Here is a 20,700-nt window from a genome sequence, read left to right as displayed (position 1 = left end):
AAATACCTACTACCCTGAAGAAATTCCATATAGAGTCTTCTTAGCTGAAAAGCAGAGTTGTGCTCTATTTTTATTGGCAGTCAATGTGGAACCTTAAATGCCAGCTGTTTTAGGAACCACCAAATGATTGACATAAAACTGCAAAACTTGTAGCCTCTTCCCTGACTGAAGAAATGGAATAAAATGAAGACAAGCACTTTGCCCAGAATTGGGGATGCAAGAAAGGTATGTGGTTGCTTGTTGAATAACTGCTTCCCTTTATGTCAAATTTAACTGTCTTTTCTTAGACACACATGCTTCGTCTTTACAAAATAAAAAATAAAATAGAGAAATAAATAAATAAAGTCTATCCCACATACACCTAAATCCCCAAAGACCCAATGTTAAGGCAGGGTGGGGATAGAGGTGGCACTCCTGGAGGCAAGAACTCAGACAGTTCATGAAAAAGGGCGGGACGAATGTGCCCCAACTCTAGCGAAGTTACCCCACCACCGCCACCCGACACGCTTTCCCTGCCTCCATGGGGAGTCCTGGAGGAAGCCTTGACCACAGCGCGCCACTTAGGCTTTATCTCTAAGACAGTAGCGCCGCTCTCCGCCAGCCAAAGGACTCGGACCTTCAGCGCTTCTGCCCAGTCACCTACCCGACCCAGAGTCCCCAGTCACCCTCCTTCCAGCCTGTCTCACTAGTTTATCTGCCAAGAGTCTGGAGTACCAGTCTCTTTGCCCCTGGTCCCTACACCCGCCCCGCGCCCCTCTGCCCCCAAGCTATGATCTCTGAAGTAATGAACCGCATGATCCCCGAAGTGATGAACCGCCTTCTCCCCAGCGATCCCCTGGCTACCTGCAGTGGTCCACGGAGTGCCTGGGATGCTGCCCAGGGCCCGGGCCCACCGCACTACTCCTGCTCTCAGGCAGTGATTCTCTCCCCCTCCCTCCCCTATGGCCTCTAGAGCTTGTTTGCTCTTCCTCAGCCCAGATGCCAGATCAGTTCCCTGCCCCGCCGTTTCAGCGGCCGTTTGCTTCCTGCAGCGTGCTTTTTTCTTTCTTTTCCGCCTTTCCTAGGCCCAATCAAAGGTGGCTCTGTTATTGAAATGCGAAGCCGTTTCCTCTCCAAACCCCTTGGCTACTCAAGGCAGGAATCAATGGACCTATATACTCTCCCTGGAGTTATAAATAAATGTCTATTTGTTCAGGAGGCGTTTTCCCGCGTGTCCCATCATCTTCCCCAGTAGTTATTTTAAGTGTGTGTGTGTGTGTGTGTGTGTGTGTGTGTGTGTGTGTGTACACACGTACGCGCGCGCGCACCCATGTCCTGGTCCTGTGACATCTGGTTCTAATCCTGAATGTGGATCTATAACCCAACCCCACCCACCCAGACTCCCCCTTGCATTCCTCACTCTATAAATAAACTCAGGTTCTTAGGCACTATCATCTAAGGACACAATAGCAGTTGTGGGTTAAAAGAGATTTAATCCAACACAGATACTGAGTCCCGCAGCCAATAATTTGGGCAAAACAAGCAATCTGGTAAAAGTTTGGTGCTCAGCTATCCCTCTTGTCTGTAGGGGGAAGACCTCTCCGATGCTTAGATACTCAAACTACAAGGTGACAAATTGTGTAGGAAAGTCAGTAGAAGCTACAATTCATCCCACAGATCCCGAGTAGCACCTCCTGTGGATGTAACCCTGAGTAGACAGGCAACAGGAGGTACAGTGTGGGTGGGGGCTTGTGGTTGGGCCTGCTGCTTTTCCTGAACTCCAGAGCTGAATCCTCCGGATCTGAGCAGAGGGAGTCATCTAAGAGACTGCTGTTTTACAAGGTCTGGGCACAGAGCTGCCCCTCCCTTCCCCCCTGAAGTTTGCATGGAGTGCAGTTAGGCTGTAATTAGAGGATCTGGGAGGAGAAGTCTCCTGGTGACGCTTTGCCTTTCTTCTGCTCTTGGTGAGAAGTGCCTCCTTCATCCTCGGATCAGGACCTCTGCCATCCAACACCACAAAGAGACATTCTGCACACACGCGCTCGGACACACACACCCATACCCACACCCACACCCACTGCGCACTCGCCCAGAGACAAACTTAAGGTCAGGAGGAGCACTAGCTCACTTCATCTCCAGCTCCCAGCTAAGTGGGACTCAGCTTCTGAACTGGAATTCAGGACAAGGTAAAACTTCCTTTCTGTTTGGTGGGTTTCCCCCTCTTTCAGATATATCTTGGTGCCTTATATAGTTCATAGCATTGCGCATATAATTTATGTACGGAGTAAACAAGTTTTATTGTTTTCTTCAGTTTTTATTTAACATAGCACCTCCACTTTTAAAAAGTATTGTCAGATAAAATATCATCGCAATAAACAGGTTCAGTCTAGACTTGAAGAAAGAATTAACTCAAGTTTTCCTAGCTTTTGCAACTCTTGCTATTAATCTGAGAGGCACACGGTTTCAAAGGGTGGCTTTTCCATCTGTACTTCAGCAGGCAGTTTTATAGCAGCTGAGATGAGAGAAGGGTAGTACAGAGTGGGGATGCGGGATGAGAATGTCCATCCCAGAGTTACGACTTCTCTCTGAGGGGATGTATAGTTTTATGTGGAAAAGAAAGTTGCTTCAATTATAGCTAATACCTATTAGATTAACAGCCTTTGAAACGTCAGATTGTGGGTAATTCTAAAAGTCTGAGTAATTTTAAAGTTAAGAACAGATAATTATAATGCATTGGGTTTTTTTTTTTTTTAGGAGTTTTTTTTTTAATTTGTCAATGGACAATATCAATGTCCTAAAAGTATTTCAAATCGTAGCTGTTAAGAACACTTTTTTAAAAGTTGCCCAAAGGACTTATTTGCACGTTGAAGCTACTCATTAATGAAAGCAAACCTGTAGTCCTAGGGTTAGATTGACTTGTCCTCTTCAGTTGAATATGCCTGTTGTGCCCAAATAATACAGTCTGTTCATTTGAAAATAAGTTGTTTTATTTTCATTTATCACTGGAAAAGTACACAAGGTAGCCAGTACATTTGGGGAGTTTGAGGGTGGAAAATGTTCCTGTAAGTGGTCCAGTATGATGTCATGAAATCAAACATCCTGGCTGGCTTCTTAGAACCTAATGGTTATTAAGAAATAAAGTCTGTGAATTAATTTCCTAGTAAATGTAATATTTATTCATTCCAAATGTAGTTTCTGGTAACCATTTCTATTTGATTATTTCAGTATGCTAAGTTTTGAGTAATGTTATACACATTTTAATGATATAAAGTAGAACTATTATCTAATGAAAATATATCATCAGGGATTTATTTATTTATTTGAGTGAGAGTATTTTTATTTTATTTAATGAAACAGAATGCTTGTCAAAGGACTCTTGACTAGTAAGTTTATGTTTATATATTCATATATGAGTATATATGAATAGCCTCTTAAGTGATGAAATTATTTTAGTTCTTTTTTCCTTTGAGTGACTTCTTTAGTAAACTCTAAATTGTTTTGAAATAGAAAAAATAAATAAAAAGTAAATTTTCTGAAGGCTAATTGAAGGGTCATGCCAACAATCTTAAAAGACCAGTGGTCCATGGGAGGAACGCACCCAGGGGCCAGTATTCCAAACAGGAGTGCCCGCCCAGTGGGCCCTGGCTTTCTGTGAGAGGGAGAACATGGTGTTCTTATGAAGTGAACCATTTACTTCCAACAAGGCTCTGTCTCTGAGAGGAATGACTGACACTAATTTAGAAGTGCTGAAGAAACCTTCACAGAGAAGAATCGATTCATTATGTCTCTAGTGGTTTCAGTTCGTTTTCCTTCCTTTGGGAGCAAGAAACACATCCAGTATAAATACATCCAGAGTATACAGAAAAATATCTTATGGTGGATAGGGTTCTGAACAGTCCTCTCTTTTAGACTTTTTGGTGTGGAGTACTGGTATTTCCTAAAGAAGACATTGGACTGTCTTCATCTTCGTAAAGATGAACACAGATCATATTCAGGAGATGGATCCCTTCAGAAAATACCAGTTTTCATTTCCTTTTATCCAAGACATATATTTTTCCAGATTACAGTTTGAAGATTAATGGTATCCCACCAATTAAAATTCCAGTAGCAACCAAGGGCAAATTTGGAAACAATTTTTCTTTTTACATCACAACCTTCTGTTGCTTCCAATTAATTTCTAAACTACCTACAGTCATTACTACTAACCACATCACTTAGTCTATGTCATTTAAATTTACTTACTCTGTCATTCAAAAGGTAACAAAATGTTAAAGGAAGTAAGAGACAAAAAAAAAAAAAAACAGAATATGACTATGCGAGAGATTTTAATCAATATTGTCTGAGCAGGATTAGAGGAAACAGCTGATTAAACAAATATTAGATGTAGTGAGGGAACGATGGTATAAATTAACATCACAGCTCTTCATTTACTGTATGAATGGAAGGGTCTGTAATTTAGGGTGAAGCATAGTCCCTTATCGCCACCTAGTGGACATATACAGAAGGCTTTCTTACCAGCCTCTATAAATTCACTGGTTTGGGGGTCAATTACATAAAAATTGACTAGTTTGTTTGGTTGATACATTTTACCCTTAACTAAGTGACAGACTGGGGAGTGGATGCTAAGAATAGAAATCAAAACAAGTGTAATTTGTATGTAGATTAAAAGTCAAGGTCTTTCTGAGCAGTTTAGTGAATTCCCAGTGGTTAGATTTCAAATCACGTTACTCTCCATTGCTTATTAGCTGTCAGCTCTTTGCCTTATAGAGGAGATAGTTTAATTACACAACTCACATCTAATGTAAAGAGATATCATTGTACAGTTCAAGGGAAAGTAGAGAGAACACTGTCCTAAATTAGTTTCTCAAATAGCAACAAATAATTGTATATTTTCTTGTTACTAAGTCTGTCTGAATAGGGAACTGCTAGTCTAAAGGGTTAACAGAGACACCAGTGCATTTTACTGAATAATCTTTATGTTTTTAAATAAATGGACAAGGATAGCCAATATAGTTTTAGGTATAAGATATATTTTATGAGGTTCTCTTAAACACTAATAATTACTATAAAGAACAAGCTAATCCATCCTTATCGGTCACATGAATTTTTTCCCCAACATCAGTTTTTTTATTACATCTTTTCTTTATTTACATTTCAAATTTTATCCCCTTTTCTCTTTTCCCCTCAAACCCCTTCCCCCCCCCCATATCCCATCCCTATTTCCCCTTCCCACTCACTAACCCACACACTCCTGCTTCCCTGCTCTGGCATTCCCCTACACTGGGGCACAGAGTCAAGGGCCTCTCCTCTCATTGATGTCCCACAAGGCTATCCTCTGCTACATATGTGTCTGGAGCCTTGAGTCCCTCCATGTGTACTCTTTGGTTGGTGGTTTAGTTCCTGGGAGATCTGGGGTGCTGATTGGTTCATATTGTTGTTTCTCCTATTGGGGCTGCAAACCCCTTCAACTCCTTAGGTCCTTTCTCTAGTTCCTCCATTGGGGACCCTGTGCTCATTCCATTCGATGGCTGTGAGCATCCACTTCTGTAATTATCAGACACTGGCAGAGCCTCTCAGGAGATAGCTACATCAGGCTCCTGTCAGCAATCACTTGTTTGCATCCACAATAGTGTCTTGGTTTGATGGTTGTATATGGGGTGGATCCCCAGGTGGGACAGTCACTGAATGGCCTTTCCTTCAGTCTCTGCTCCACACTTTGTTTCCATATTTCTTCCCTTGAGTATTTTCTTCCCTCTTCTAAGAAGGAGTGAAACATCCACACTTTGGTCTTCCTTCTTAAGTTTCATGTGGTCTGTGAAATGTATCTTGGGTATTCCGAACTTCTGGGCTAATATTCACTTATCAGTGAGTGCATACCATGTGTGTTCTCTTGTGATTGGGTTACCTCACTCAGGATGATGATTTCTAGATCCATCCATTTGCCAAAGAACTTCATGAATTCATCGTTTTTAATAGCTGGGTAATACTCCATTGTGTAAATGTACCACATTTTCTGTATCCATTCCTCTGCTGAATGACATCTGGGTTCTTTCCAGCTTCTGACTATTATAAATAAGACTGCTCTGAACACAGTGGATAATGTGTCCTTATTACATGTAGGAGCATCTTCTGGGTATATGCCCAGAAGTGGTATAGCTGGATCCTCAGGGAGTATTATGTCCAGTTTTCTGAGGAAGTGCCATACTGATTTCCAGAGTGGTTGTACCAGCTTGCAATCCAACCAGCAATGGAGGAGTGTTCCTCTTTCTCCACATCCTTGCCAGCATCTGCTGTCACCTGAATTTTTCCCCTGTACCCATGGGTCACATGAAATTTTAAAACAGAGACTTTGCTTTTGTCTTTTTCATATGACAGAAAAAAATAATCTGATGAATGTGTCCCGTGCTGAGCAGTGAAGATGCACTAGACAAGTTAGTCAGGTCTGCCTTCATGAAATAAGAACCCTCCTGGTCAGGAATTCTGGGTTTGGGTTTCCTGTTTTTCCTTGTTTGGCCCTAGGACCCACACAGTGACAAAAACTACCCACTCACTAAGTCCTCTCTCATGAATGTCACCAATTTGTAGTCTAAGTTTAACAGAGATGAATGGAGAATCAGGGCCCTCGCTCATGTAAATCGAGATGTGTTTCCTTAGTCTTGCCAGCAATGGGTCATTTTCCATAAGACAAAAATAATATCAATACTTTACGTGGCCACCATTCCATTGAGAAGAAATCCTCTCTTTACTCAGTGAGTCCTAGGAAGAGACTGTCTGAAAGTCTGCTACCCTGAGTGTAGTAGGAGTTCCCTCAGGAATTACAAAGCAGTTACAGTTCTGAAGTCTACTGGTGACTTCAGGATGCTGGACAGACACAATCCTATGAGGGAATTTGGAGTAACTCTCTGAAGTGGTGTGATGGGGCTGGAGCTGGCTTGTGTGTTCAAAATTCTGGATGATGTCTTGACGAACTCAAGGGGATTGAGAAGGTGAATTTTGGAATTAAGATTCCTAGCAATGTTTCCCAAAGAAAGCCAAGCTTTTGGTTTTTTTGTTTTGGTTTCTTTGGGTTTGGTCTTAGGTGTTTTGTTTGTTTTTTTGTTTGTTTTTTAATGTCAAATGATACCACACCTCTTTTAAGATCTGTTCGTTTGCTTGCTTGCTTGTTTGCATGCTTGCTTGCTTTTGTCTCTCTATGACACTGAAAATTAAACTCTGGCTCTTACTCATGCTAGGCAAGCACATTGCTACACTAAGAGGCTCTTTGTAAAACAAAACAAAAGGCCATAGAATAAAAATAAATTAGAAAAAGGCTGGACTCTGTTCCATCAGGGTAACAAAATATTCCCTTCTACCTGCTAGTTCTAAAATCCTTGGAAACTCCAATTAAATTGAATCATTTCTACAATGTTATAAATGGTCATGTATATGAAGACTCAGTCTTCATATTATATACATGACCCTTTCTTGTTCTTGTTTTGAGAGTCACCTCTTTCAAGCATCCATCTTTCCATTCAGAAAACTTTACTGAGTACTAGCTATATCAGGCATTGTAGCAGCATTATATACTATAACTCTCTCTCATACTTTACATGAGGAAAATCCATCATAAAAATAATTAGAATGTTGACATTGATGGTACTGGGCCTAAAGCATTACAGAATCCTGAAGTATATTTTGAATAATAGAAACAAGCCAAAAGATCTAGACACCTACTTCTGGTAGATTCAATTTTGAAGCTGTATCTTTAAAAGTTGTTTCCATTTTAATTAGCAGAGGTGATGAGGACTGTGGCACTTGGTAGTGTGGGCACAGTTACATCTCAGAAAATAGTCATGATACCCTGCACCCCAGCAGGCCTGGGTTTCTGACACGATGTTGTTCAGACTAACAGAAAAAGCAAACTTGCATCTGCGCACCCGGGCTGTCTTTTAGTTTACAACTAAAATCAAACTGAGCAAGGAAGATTTAGTGCTTATGGTTTGCACCAGGCATGTCTCATGCTAGGTGCTACACAGTAATTAGTGCAAGGCATTCTCAAATAAGTGGAGAAGGCAGGTGACATATATCATGAACCACTACTGCAACCTACCAAAGAAGTGGGCTTTGCCTTCCCCTGTCTCCTATGTCTCCCTCATTGCGCTTATCCAAACTTTCCAGCCCCTTGTAAACTCCCAGAAACAGATCAATGCTCTCCGCACTCCCACTCCCAGGGCATCAGTTGCTTATCTAGTTGACTGACTTCTTCACCACATCTAAGAATGAATGAGTTCTACTCAGGCATCTACATTTCAAGCCCTTTATCTCTTAAAGTAAATGTTTTGCTTTAAGTAAAAGAATTTAAAGCATCTGGAGGCATCGCTTGCTTGCCCTGAAGGGGGTAATTTCAGAGTCTTCAATCTCTGAGTTGTCACTGTTCCTTGTGAGAGTTCCCTCAAGACCTGTTTGTAAGACCTCAGAGAACTCTGCCTCCTGGTGACCACTGGATGCCTTGAGCTGAGCCAGATCAGCTCTCCTTTCAACCTCTTCCAGCAAGTTGAGGCAGAGATGTCTCTCTCCACTTCTACCCCCAAGGCATCCAAAGCCCTTGGTGTTGGGAATCCCTGCTCACTTTGTCATTACCCATTCAGTTCTTTACCCTTCAAAGCAGAGCTTTGATTGTGACCCAGTGACAGAGTGAGTACTCAGATATTTGTGTGCTGTTGGTCCAGCTGTAGTGAGTAGAGATGGTAGTAAATATAGTATATTCAAGGTTTAGTATATAATAAACTCCACAGAGTCAGGAAGCTAGAACATAAGAGGTAGAAGGCAAAGCAGCCATCATGTTGAGAATTTGGATCACAGCCAAAAACATTCAGACCTGCCAAGTTTTAGTATTAGGTACAATTGATTTAGAAAATGTGTCACACTGATACATTTGTGTGTGAAAATACATTTTCTAAATAAATAAATAAATAAATAAATATCACAGTAAAGCTCTGCCTTACCTTTACAAAATTAGGCTTGATTAACATAAGATATAAGATATATATTTTATTATGTATCTTGAATTAATTTAAATTCATTTGAAAAGTTTATGTGTATGAATTTTGCCTGCATGCAGGTCTGCATATTTCTGCAGTGCCTGCAGCAGCCAGAAGATGGCATCAGAGCTTCTGCACTTGAGGTTACAGATTTATTTATTTATTTATTTATTTATTTATTTATTTATTTAATACTTGTTAGAGCATGTCACTGTAGTTTGGTGTTCCTCTAAGATGCTGTTCTGAGTCAGGACTCTTTAGAACCTAGAGGAGCAAACTCACTGACCTTTCTTACCCACCTATCTGGGCCATACAATACCTGACACTGAGTAGCACCCACTGGAGGGCTCAACAGGGACAATGCCCAACCTTCAATATCCAGTCCTCTGTTGATCTTCTTTTCCATCACTGCCAAATTCATAAATTCTCCTCAGATTCAAATAATTATTATAGCAGTCAATTCCATTTTTGAATGAATTTTCAAAATAAATGAGCTTAACTTTCAATAAATATCTAAATAATTTCAACAAATCTCTAAATCGAAAAACAACAACCACGACAAAAACAACAACAAAAACAACAGGGAGTGGGGCTGGGGATGGGAATAGAAGGTTGGTGTCAGAGCACTTTCCTGGCAGTTGGGAGGCCCTGGATAAGATCTAACACTACCATCAAAAACAAAAACAAGAAAAGAACAAGGAAGATAGCAAACAACTAAAAAACAGTGCTGAAAGTAAGGCATCAGTTCAGAGTTCTTTGCCCTAGAAGGTGCAGGAGAGGGTGCAGAAGAGGGTGCAGGAGAGGGTAAAGTAGAGGGTGCAGGAGAGGGTGTAGGAGAAGGTGCAGGAGAGGATGCAGTAGAAGATGCAGGAGAGGATACAGTAGAGGGAGCACTACAAGGTACAGTAGAGGGTACAGTGAGGAGTGCAGTAGGGGTGCAGTGGAGGGTTCACTAGAGGGAGCACTGACAGGATTAGGGAGAGAATTCTAGGAGGATGAGAACATTCAAGAATAAATGACCATAAGAGGAGACAATAAAAAATTCTTGGTGATGATAGTGAGTGGAATTTAGGAACTCCCTCTGGGGACAAGCAAGCTGAACCAATATGTATGTCACTGGCGGAAGTCAGGCTGCAAATGGAGATTTTGAACCTTTGGCATTAAACTGCTAATTTTTTAAAGAAAAGTCATTTAGAGGAAAGATGGAGAGCACATTCAGGATGCAAGGGAAAGCTAAATCCCAGGGGGGAACTGGTAGAGAGACTTCTACCATGTAGACTGTGTCATGCTTATTTGGATTCTGAGGTTTGAACCCATGGCCTCACAAATGTGAGGCAAGCCTACTCGGCTGGATGTATCCTTTTAGCTTTGGCTTCTATCTTATCCACTGTAAATGTTCCTCGAGTTGAGGAATTGTTGACCTGCTCCCCCCAACAGATACCTAGCAACAGCCAGGTAGGCCTGGCTTGCTATAAAACATAAAACGGACTGTTTGGCCTCTCTGACTCTCTCTGACTCTCTGCCCCTTCTCTCCCCTGCCCTTCTTTTCCCTTTCTCTCTCCCCCTGCCCTCCACGTTTTTCTGGCCATTCTCTTCCTCCCCCCTCCTCCCTCCCCCCCCCCTCTCTCTCTCTCTCTCACACACACACACACACACACACACACACACACACACACACACACACACTGTCCTTCCCTGTCCCCTTGCTTTTTCTGCCTCTACTGCCTTAACTCACCTTCCCATGCCCCCAAATAACCTCTATTCTATACTAGAGTACTATACACTATATACTATGCTAGTATAGCTTGTACCTCAGGCAGAAGGATACCTCAGCATAGACCCCCTGAGGTACCCCCTGTTTTTATAAAAACACACCAGTAACAGCACCATTCCATCATTCCCTGCATCTCGAAGTCCCCATCAACCCTCTGCACAGACAAGATGCCAGACATTTTTGCTGAATTAAATGAAATTAAAGTGGCATTTCCAAGCCTTGATGCTCTAATGACAGATTGTCATAATGATAACTCTGAATAAGACCTCAAAATGCCTGCATCGTAGCTATTTATTCAATTTCATCCAACTTTAAATATACGTTGTTGCATTCTGTTGTTTAAAAATCAGCAATCCATGTGTGGCACAGATGGTAATTCACCAGAGTATTTGATTAACCATACCCACAGTGTTTACTTTGACATATGTATAAATTGCCCACAGGACGGAGTGTAGGTCAAGGACACTCAGCAATCCATTCACTAGTTCCTGGATTCTCAAGACTTCTGTTTTAAGTCAAATTTAGAGTCCATATGTTTAATTTCTCTTGTCTTCTCAACAAATTATAATTCTTTCTAATTCTTCACCCAATGAATTACCAGGTATATGACAATGAATAATTGAACAATTTTAACGTAAGCATGTCTGAAAATTGTATGGAACAAAAATATCTTGTGCATCCGAGATTCAAATTTAACTAAATGTTCTGCTCTCTCGCCCTCCCTCTGTGTGTGCATGTGTGTGTGTGTGTCTATTTCTGTGAATAAAAACATTGTATATGCTAAGCTAATGCTTAGATCACCCGCCCTCCAGAAGTAAACTTAGTTTTTACTAATAAGAATATTATATTGAAATTAAGTAAATAAACAGGCATGGTAGCCTCTGCTTGTTATCCCTGGTCTTAGGACAGCTAAGGCAGGAAGACCGTGAGTTCGAGGTAAGCCTGGACTACATAACAACACACTTTCTCAAACAAACAAATACTTGATCCAAATAAAATTGTCAAATTGTAACATATTAAGACATAAATTTATAGAAAACATTTAGTGTGTATTAATTAGTGTTCACATTTCCAGTTTTTGCAAGTCAGAAATAATGATATGACCAGAATGACCATAAGAAGGTGAAACATTCATAAAAATATAAAAGGTACAAGAAGTATAAACCCAAATGTTCTAACAGCACAGATCTAGAAGAGCATTTGTCCCTTGTTTTTCCTTGTTTGTTTTCCTGTTTTGCTGCCACCCTGTGGTTCTTGTAGGAATTGCCCAGTACAACAAATGGTTAATAGCTTGCTTGATCAATATTGCCTCATCTGCAACTAGTAAGTTTCACTTTTTCCCCAAATGCCATGAACTACAGTACCAGGAAAGCACCAAGAACATAACTCAAATACTTTTTGAGGTTTTTTTTAAGATAATCATTTTATCATTTTAATTTGAATTTATAGAGAATAGATGAGTTTGCTTTAATTTTCAGGCTAGTTGACTGTTAACACAGATTTACTTAAGTTTTGTGAACTCAATAATCTCAGAATTTATCTCCTTAGTTCATTTTTTTTAGCCAGTCCTCATTCATTTCCTAAATCAAGATAACAACACCTTTGAAACAAAAAGAGATATAAACAAAAAATGTCCCAGAGGGCATTTTACTAATATATAAGTTTAAAATGATCATAATTTCAACCATTAAGGCAAGAAAATTCAGAGTTCTTAACTACTGGTTCAGAGTGACTGAAGCTGACATTCAGACTTCGCAGACCCTCAGCTCATTCCCTCCTCCCAACTTCCTTCCTTCTGCGTTGTTAATCTTGCTAACCAGCATTCTTTGCATCCTTAGCCTATTGCCGGCAAAGGGATCTGCCAGACAAATTATTTTTCATCATGGTTTGCCATCCTTTTCCTTAAAACTATGCCAATAAAGTGGTAACTCATACTGAAGAGATTTAAGCTATGTAGCTTCAAGGAATCAGGTTTCCAAATGATGCTGTGATGCAGACCGATCATATTTATTTAAAATATACTTTTCACACACACACACACAGACACACACACACTTCCTTATAGTCAAAGTGCAGATGTCCAAGCCTCTATCAGATTCATGCTGAAAACAGTGTCCATGTAAAGAAGCCCTCACACACCTTCACATCAAAACTAGCGCCTGGACTCTACCCTTACATTTTCCCATTGATTATAATAAGACAATTTTGCAGATCCATTTGATCTTAAGAGGATAAGATTGTTGTTTCCTGAGCTGTGTAATCTATTTCTTCTAGTCTTCTCGGAGAACTTTCTGTTGATTTGACTTCCCTCTCTTGCATCTTCAATGTCTCAGACTTTGCTCATCCCTTCTTATTAGAATTTAATCATGCTTGAATTTTTGTTTAACAATATAAAAAAAAAAAGGAAGGGGGATCTCCCTTCTTCCCACTGCCATTCTTTTGACAGAAAGGCCACTGGAAACCAGATAACTAGAGAATCTTGGAAATGCTGACACCTGCCCCCACTAAAGCCCCCACCAAGGCCTAGAGCCCCCTGTCTTTTCTACATCTATCTACTAATCAAATTCCTTTCCTATAGAGCCAACATTTTGGTCATTTCCTGTTGATGTCACAGAAATATTAGAGGCTTGACCTTGAAGAGAAAGAAAAATTATTAATTCAAAGCTATCAGGTTGCAAGATTTCAGTACCATTTTCTGTCCAGATCTGCTAAGGGTCCTTCCAGTGGATGGACCCAAGAGTATATGGAAAAAAAAGACAATCTGGCGAGACTTCAAGAAGCCAGAGAGGGAGTCAGCAGAAAAGCTTGCTGTTTTATCCAACAACTGAGTCTCATAAAGAATTAATTCCACAAGACCAGTATTATTCTCTCCTAAGTGTGACATCCACTGACTTAATTATTTATGGGCTATCTGTTTTCTAATGGACTCTACTCAGACAGTTTGCCCTCATTCTTCACAGTCTTCTGTGTGCATCCATTGATTCCCATAAATTACACCCCTTTCACCTATCTAACCATCTCTGCTAGGAAAACTCAGACATTTCAAACTCATCAAATCCAAGGGAACTCTTTCATTTTTTCCTCAATTTAAAATCCCCAATCTAGCTCCATTAGTAAACAATACTGTTTTATCTCCACTCAGCTGCTAAGGACAAAAGCTTGGGACTCACCCTGGTGGTGCAGTCCCTCAAGCATCTCCCAGTGTACACGCCTTTTCTGTCACTGCCAGCATAAATTTCCCCCTACATCTGCAGCCTTCTGGTTGAATTCCTGCAAACCTTATCCATTGCGATCAGTTTCTCCATTCTTGGTTCTAACTCAGCCTCTCATGTCGCAGTAAGAGCAATCTACGAAACCTAAGTATGACGATAGTTTCACACATAAACCTCACCAGCATCTTTCCACTGTAATGAAAATTGGGAACAAATAATTTATCACACATTGAAAGTTCTCAGTGACCTGGCTGTAGGTTTTTGTCCAAGCCTCATCTATAATCACACACTGTCCCAACAGGCATGTTTAAATGATCAAAAGTCAAACTACCAAAGTAGAATATAGAAATAGACCCATAGAAGGTCTAAATACTGCAGTTACTAGATGAGAGCTTTATGTGATATGTTTAATAAATTAGGTATCAAAACACAAGATTAAAAAACGTAAGTAAGATGACTTGAAAAGCCTAAAGCTGAAAAAGAAGTAACAACTAAAGTTACAAATTCAGTCTGCAGTTTTAGACATATTAAGGCAATGATTAGAAAACTGGAAAAATAAGTCTGAACAAACATAGCTAGAATTACTTATATGGAGGAAATCATGAAAGATACAATGGACTGTGGGAAGGGTTAAAACATGAAAAATGTAGACATTGACTTCTCAAAAGGAAAAAAAAGGTAGATGGGGCAGGCACAGAAATAATTCTATAAGAAATAATAGGTTATGATTTCTCAATTGTCAGAGACAGTAGAACCACAAAATTTAAATAAGATGGTCATCAAGTATTAAGAAATCAGCCCTCAGGCATGGAACACCACAACTCCTGACAAAATCGGAAACATCATTAAGTTGTCCCATAGTGAAGGACTCCAGAGAAAATGAGTAGCAAATTATCACTTAGAAAGCAAGCTTTTCTTTACACCTTAATAAAGGCCCCAAATCAGCGCATTGATGTGACCTTACCCAGGTACGATTTACCTACCAAACCTGCTTTCTCTCAGTCTTCAAGGTGGAAAGGAGCCTTGCTCAGGAAGATCCTAGACGGAGACACTTATGGTGGCTGTCTGCTTCCAGCTGCTGGGTGGTCTTAGCCATAGCCAGGAAAAATTCTAAATGCATCTTCAGACTCTCACATCTGTTTTAAAAGTGCAATCTAAAGTTATTCTAAGTTAAAAATAGAAAATAAACATTGAGAAGCTTATTCTCCTTAAGTTTTTATTTATTAGTTCTATTTGTATGCACATAGATGTGTGTCTGTGGTACTGGGTGGGGGGGTGGAGTTCAGGTACCACGGTGTTCATGCACAGGTCAGGCAATTCTATGGAGTTTCTTTTCTCTTTCCACACTTTCCACGGTTTCAGGCTTGCCCAGAAACTCTTTACCTGATCAGCCATCCCCATGGGCAGAGTTTATTTTTGTATAGGATATCTGACAATGGTTCCTTTAAGTCGCTGACAGATAAACATTGGGAACTCAGGCAAAAGCAAATTCATCAGAAAGGTTCCGGGAATTCAACTTTCAGAATGCCTTTCTTGTCCCCTGATTCCACACTTGTCCACTGCTTCCCAAGAGGACTCCCTGCCACTCCATCATCCCCAGAACACCGGGCTCCTGCTGAGAGCTTTTCCTCCAGGCACCCTAGCTGGCATCCAGCTGGAGTGAGTCCCATTTTTATTGGTATTTTATGTCCACTAAATTATTTCAAGCTGTTTTATTCATCTTGTGCTGCAGTCCCCTATGGAAATGCCCTTCTTCATTGATTTATAAAATTCTGATTATGAGGTTGTTTATTGTCTTATGTCCTTTGGGAGTGCTACACTGAAAGAAGAATAAGATTAGGACACAGAAATCAAAGATATTCTGTTTTTCTTCTCTTTATATTATGTGTGTGTGTGCGTGCGTGCATGTGTATTGTGCTATTTGTGTGCACATGTAATCAATCACACTCCATCTGTTGATTTGTTGACACAGATATGGCTAGTTCTACAGGCCCATAGCTCCAAGGATACACCTACAGAGAGTTCACTCCTCCTACCCAGTGCTGGGGTTGCAGGCATGTGCTCACATACCACAGATTTGTGTGAGCTCTGGGGAAGCAAATTCAAATTCTCATACTTACATGGCAGGCACTTACCAACTGAGGCATCTCCCTAACCCTGTATACAGTGTACCCATGGTCAGTTCAAAATCATTACAGGACCTTTGACTCCATTCTTTGACATTGGATTTTTATTTTTAAATTTATATTCTTTAAATTCTCCAAACTGCAAATATTCTAAATATGTCTTTTTTATTTATCTTAAACACAGTTCTGTGATCAGTCAGTACATTTTGCATGCTTGAAATATTTTACATTACTCCTTTTTTATGGCATAGAACATATTGGAAAGATTATGTATTTTATCAATGTATGCTAGAATGCTCTGTACAAATTAATTATGCAAATTGACTTGCAGTTCTCACATTTTCTACATATTCACTAATTTTTCTCTGTGTGAATAATCACTTATTGATAAGGAAACATCTTAAGCCCTACTTACAGTGTTCTGCATCATGAACTTCTATTGCTAGGACAGCATGCTGTACTGCTGCCTGAGGAACCTATCTCCTTATCATAAGTAAACTACCCACTCTCATAGTTTTCCTTCTGAAATCTACTGTTTAATTTTAATGTTAATCCCTCTAGCTTCCTGAAAACTGTCGTTAATGTGATACATACTTTCCATCCATTTACCTGTTATTTATTTGTGCCTTTTACATTTTATATGGGCATATTTCTGAGCCTTTTCTTCAAATTCAATGTGACAGTCTCTGCACTTTTACTAGCACTTTTGGACAATTTACATTTAATGTATGCATTGATGGTGCTGGTTGTGAATCCTCTCTGCTGCTATTCTTTGTGTTCCTTGCTCATTTACCCAGATAACTCCAGTCTTCCTTTGGAATAATCTTAGCACCATTTAAATGTTACATTTCTTTTTATGTATTTTCATATTATTATTGCATATTGTGACTGGTAACCTTTGGACTTAGAGAATACAACTCACAGTTAGTTGGCTTCCAGACAATAGAATGCTTCTTCATGTAAACTGATTGCTTGGCCTGGGTGCATGTGTCATTGTGAGATTTAGTTTTAAATGCATTGTAAATACAGCAATGCCTAGATAATTTGTGGGTATGGGTCAATTATCATTTTTAAGATTTATGCAGGATTATAAATTACTTCATCCACATACTTATTATATTTAGTTTCCTCATAACTTCTGTTAGTCCAGGTTGCATTAGTCCTAGTTCCCTTAGACAATGACCATTTTAAAATACCTATTGAAGTGTCAGCCATTGAGTCGCTGATTGGCATCCCTGACAACATCTTTATGTGGTCTTTACTTTGGTTGGGTTACTTATGTGCCTGCCGAAGAATTCCAGATTGACAATTCTTTTCTTTTGCTGGTTTAAAAAAGAAAGAAAGAAGAAAAAAAAAAACGCTCTCCACTTTTATCTTGTTTTGTTTCAGGTAAGAAATCTACCTTCATATCTACTGCTTTATAAAGTTATATCAACTCTATTGTTTGCTTCATATTCTCTCTTCAGAGTTCTTTTTTCTTTTGAAAGTTTCAGTTAGTATGTCCTGTGGGTAAATTTTCTTAGTATTTGAGATTTCCTAAGCTCCTTGAATATGTGTTTGTATTTTTCCTCAGTGATGATTGTTTTTATTCATGTTATATTTTTCATCCAGAAATCTTCTTGCCCCTCTTAGCTCTTTTCCATTAAAATAATAATTACGTATTTATCCCACCACTTGGTGTCTCAAAGCAGAGTTCTCCATTTCCCTCGTATTGTGCACTCCGGTTTCAGTGTCTTAGGTCATTTCAGATGTAAGGTTCCACTTCATTAATCTTTTATCGTGAGTTGTTTAACCTACAATTAATCTCAGGAAAATTTTCATCTCAGAAAATGTAATTCACATATTTAAATATTTTATCAAGGTCCTTTGTGAATGTCTATTCTGTGCTTCTTTATAACATGTTCAATAATTTCTCTACTGTCTACATTTGTAGTATAGACATAATACGATTTTAATGATCTTATCTACTATTTCTGTGTCATTTTTGAAACAGTCTTTTGTTTTGCTTCCCGTAATTTTGGCCATTTTTCTAGTTATTCACTTATAAGCATTCTACCCATTGTCATAAATTGTGAATCTTCCCTTCTTTACTTCTGGATCTCTATTCACGCAAAAAAAAAAAAAATCCTGATAATGTACAAAGATGTAAAAGTTAGATTTCATGGTATTTTTCAGCTCATGGTTGGTAGCACCAGAGCTACATTTAACTGTAGTATTGCTGTTGCCCTGCTCTTAAGAAGAGCATTAAGGACACTACACTGAGTTTTTAGCTGCTAAAAGGCAGTGCTGAGCAGCAGCCAAGCTTCCAGGACATGGGGTAAATAGCTCATATACATCCCTGTTCAGTCCCCACCAGAGCATCCTAGGGTAACCTCTGTAAACACACCCCTTCCCTCTGGGTACCACTCTTCTACTCCTCTGTAGCATCCTTAGATTTCCAGACTTTAGCATCATCCACCACACTCTAATCTGCCTAGCTCTGGGCTGGAGTTCCTTCCTCCTCAGCATGATAATCCTCTTTGGACCACCACGCTGATTATCAGAGGCTTTGCCTCCCTCTTTACATGTCAGTTAGAATGCAGTTTTTCTGTTTTCTTTTTCTTTCTTTCTTCCTTTCTTTCTTTCTTTCTTTCTTTCTTTCTTTCTTTCTTTCTTTCTTTCTTTCTTTCTTTCTTTCTTTCTCCCTTCCTTCCTTCCTTCCTTCCTTTCTTTCTTTCTTTCTTTCTTTCTTTCTTTCTTTCTTTCTTTCTTTCTTTCTTTCTTTCTTTCTTTCCTTTTTTGATACTCAATTTCTTAAGAGCCACTGTTTGTTAGTTTTTTTTTTTAAACTCCATTTTCTTAGAAGCTGTTTTGAGCAGTAGGATAAGTGTTCCTTGCCGGTCTTGATCAGAAGGAGAGTGTACATGGTTCTATTTTCATAGTTCTATTGTTCTTCATTTGTACAATTCAATTTCTCTGATGAATTGTATATGTATATAACACAATTGTGATAATTAAAACATTGCATTTTAATAATACAGTCTTGATTATGTCTGAAGACTATGTTTAATAATTAATAATGTTATATATCTAAGTATATCTCATAAATTCTTGCATAAATAGTTTCCAACTTCATTACCAACACCCAGATTACAGCATTCTTTTCTGTAAAGAATAGGTAATTGGGGATAGACAATATCATAAATCAGGAGGCGAAAATGGCCTTTTGTGAAGAGTATAATATCACTTTCTATATAGAAAAACCTTAAAATGTTACAATAAAACATACAAGCCCAGAATTAAAAGGCTGTCACTATAAATTACATGGCTTTCTACTGACTCTGCTGTCCAATGTGTTCCTCAATCATTTTTAAAATGGACTTTCACGTGCTCTTGACAGATGTTTATCCCATGAAAACAGCTGATGAGAATTCCACTGCTTGCATATTCCACTTTGAGTAACATTTACTCTTCCTAACCTAGAAATACACCACACTACAAAATCCCTGCTTCTACACCTGTGGATCTGGCGTCTGTGATCTCCATGGGTGGCTCATTTTTTTTCCCATTGGAGTTTTCAAAGCTTTGATTATGAAACAAAACTTCTGAAAAATGTATCTAGGGAATCTAGATGGTTTTCCCCCTTAGGGTATCATATAGACAAAACAAAGAAAAGAGCAGAATATTTTGAGAATTTAAAACTATATTCGCTTAACATTCAACACAAAGTGGTAGGAAAGTGTGCTGAATATGTCCAGGAATATGTCCCACTGAGCTTTCCTACTAAAGCCAGCTGGAATTGCCTCCCCAGGGAGTTACATTTCTGGGTGGTCTTTGAAAGAAACCTCTTTGAAGACAGCAGTCATCTAATAGTTCTGTAAAAGTGAATAACACTTGTGCTTTTAATCTTGAAGAAGCTAATAATGAATGTCAATCACTTTCATTTGTGTAGAATGTCTTACCTCAAATTTTATTTTTTTGTTTTATAAAGATTTATTTATTTATATGAGTATGCTGTAGCTGTTTTCAGACATACCAGAAGAGGGCATCTGATCTCATTACAGGTGGTTGTGAGCCACCATATGGTTGCTGGGAATTGATCTCAGGACCTCTGGAAGAGCAGTCAGTGCTCTTAATCCCTGAGCCAACTCTCCAGCCCCTTACCTCAAATTTTAAAAATTGATTTTTACTTATGTGTGTGAGTGAATGCAAAATGTATGTAGCAGTTCCTTGAGAGGCAAGAAGAGGAGGTTGGGTGCCTCAGTACTGGTGTTCCAGGCAACAGCAAGCTGCCTCATGTGAGCACTGGCAATAAAGATCAGGCCCTCCAGAAAAGCCACAAGCTTCCTTAATAGCTTAGTCAGTACTCTAGCTCCTACCTCTTACATTTAGGAGGGAAATTTTCAAATACACACACACAATAAGAGTATAAAATTCCTTATAGAAACCTAATGGAAAAAATATAAGTGCATATATTTAGTGCTAACTTTTATTTAATGAGTTGTGTGTAAGTCACATTATGACAACAAAGTATCTGAAACAATTAATTCATGGAAAGCATTACTAGGGTGCTGGAGAGAAGGCTCAGTAATTAGAAGAAGCATTGGCTT

General features: G+C 39.2%; 1 protein-coding gene across 2 annotated transcripts in view; it reads left to right on the top strand.

The window, feature by feature from the left end:
• Nucleotides 1-1,945: 1,945 nt before the first annotated feature.
• Hapln1 (hyaluronan and proteoglycan link protein 1) overlaps nt 1,946-20,700 on the top strand; it is a 62,723-nt gene continuing 43,968 nt past the window's right edge. The window contains exon 1 of one of the 2 annotated variants that reach the window (XM_029468465.2): nt 1,946-2,165. The gene's annotated coding sequence lies outside the window, so the exon portion shown is untranslated. The remainder of the gene's footprint in view (nt 2,166-20,700) is intronic. The other variant, XM_085831331.1, reaches the window with a different exon arrangement.

This window comes from Mus caroli, unplaced genomic scaffold (genome assembly GCF_978045245.1).
Source record: "Mus caroli unplaced genomic scaffold, Mus_caroli_1 scaffold_15, whole genome shotgun sequence".
Lineage (NCBI taxonomy): Eukaryota > Metazoa > Chordata > Mammalia > Rodentia > Muridae > Mus > Mus caroli.
Note: the sequence above shows the minus strand (reverse complement) of the source record. Positions and strands in the feature narration are given on the sequence as shown.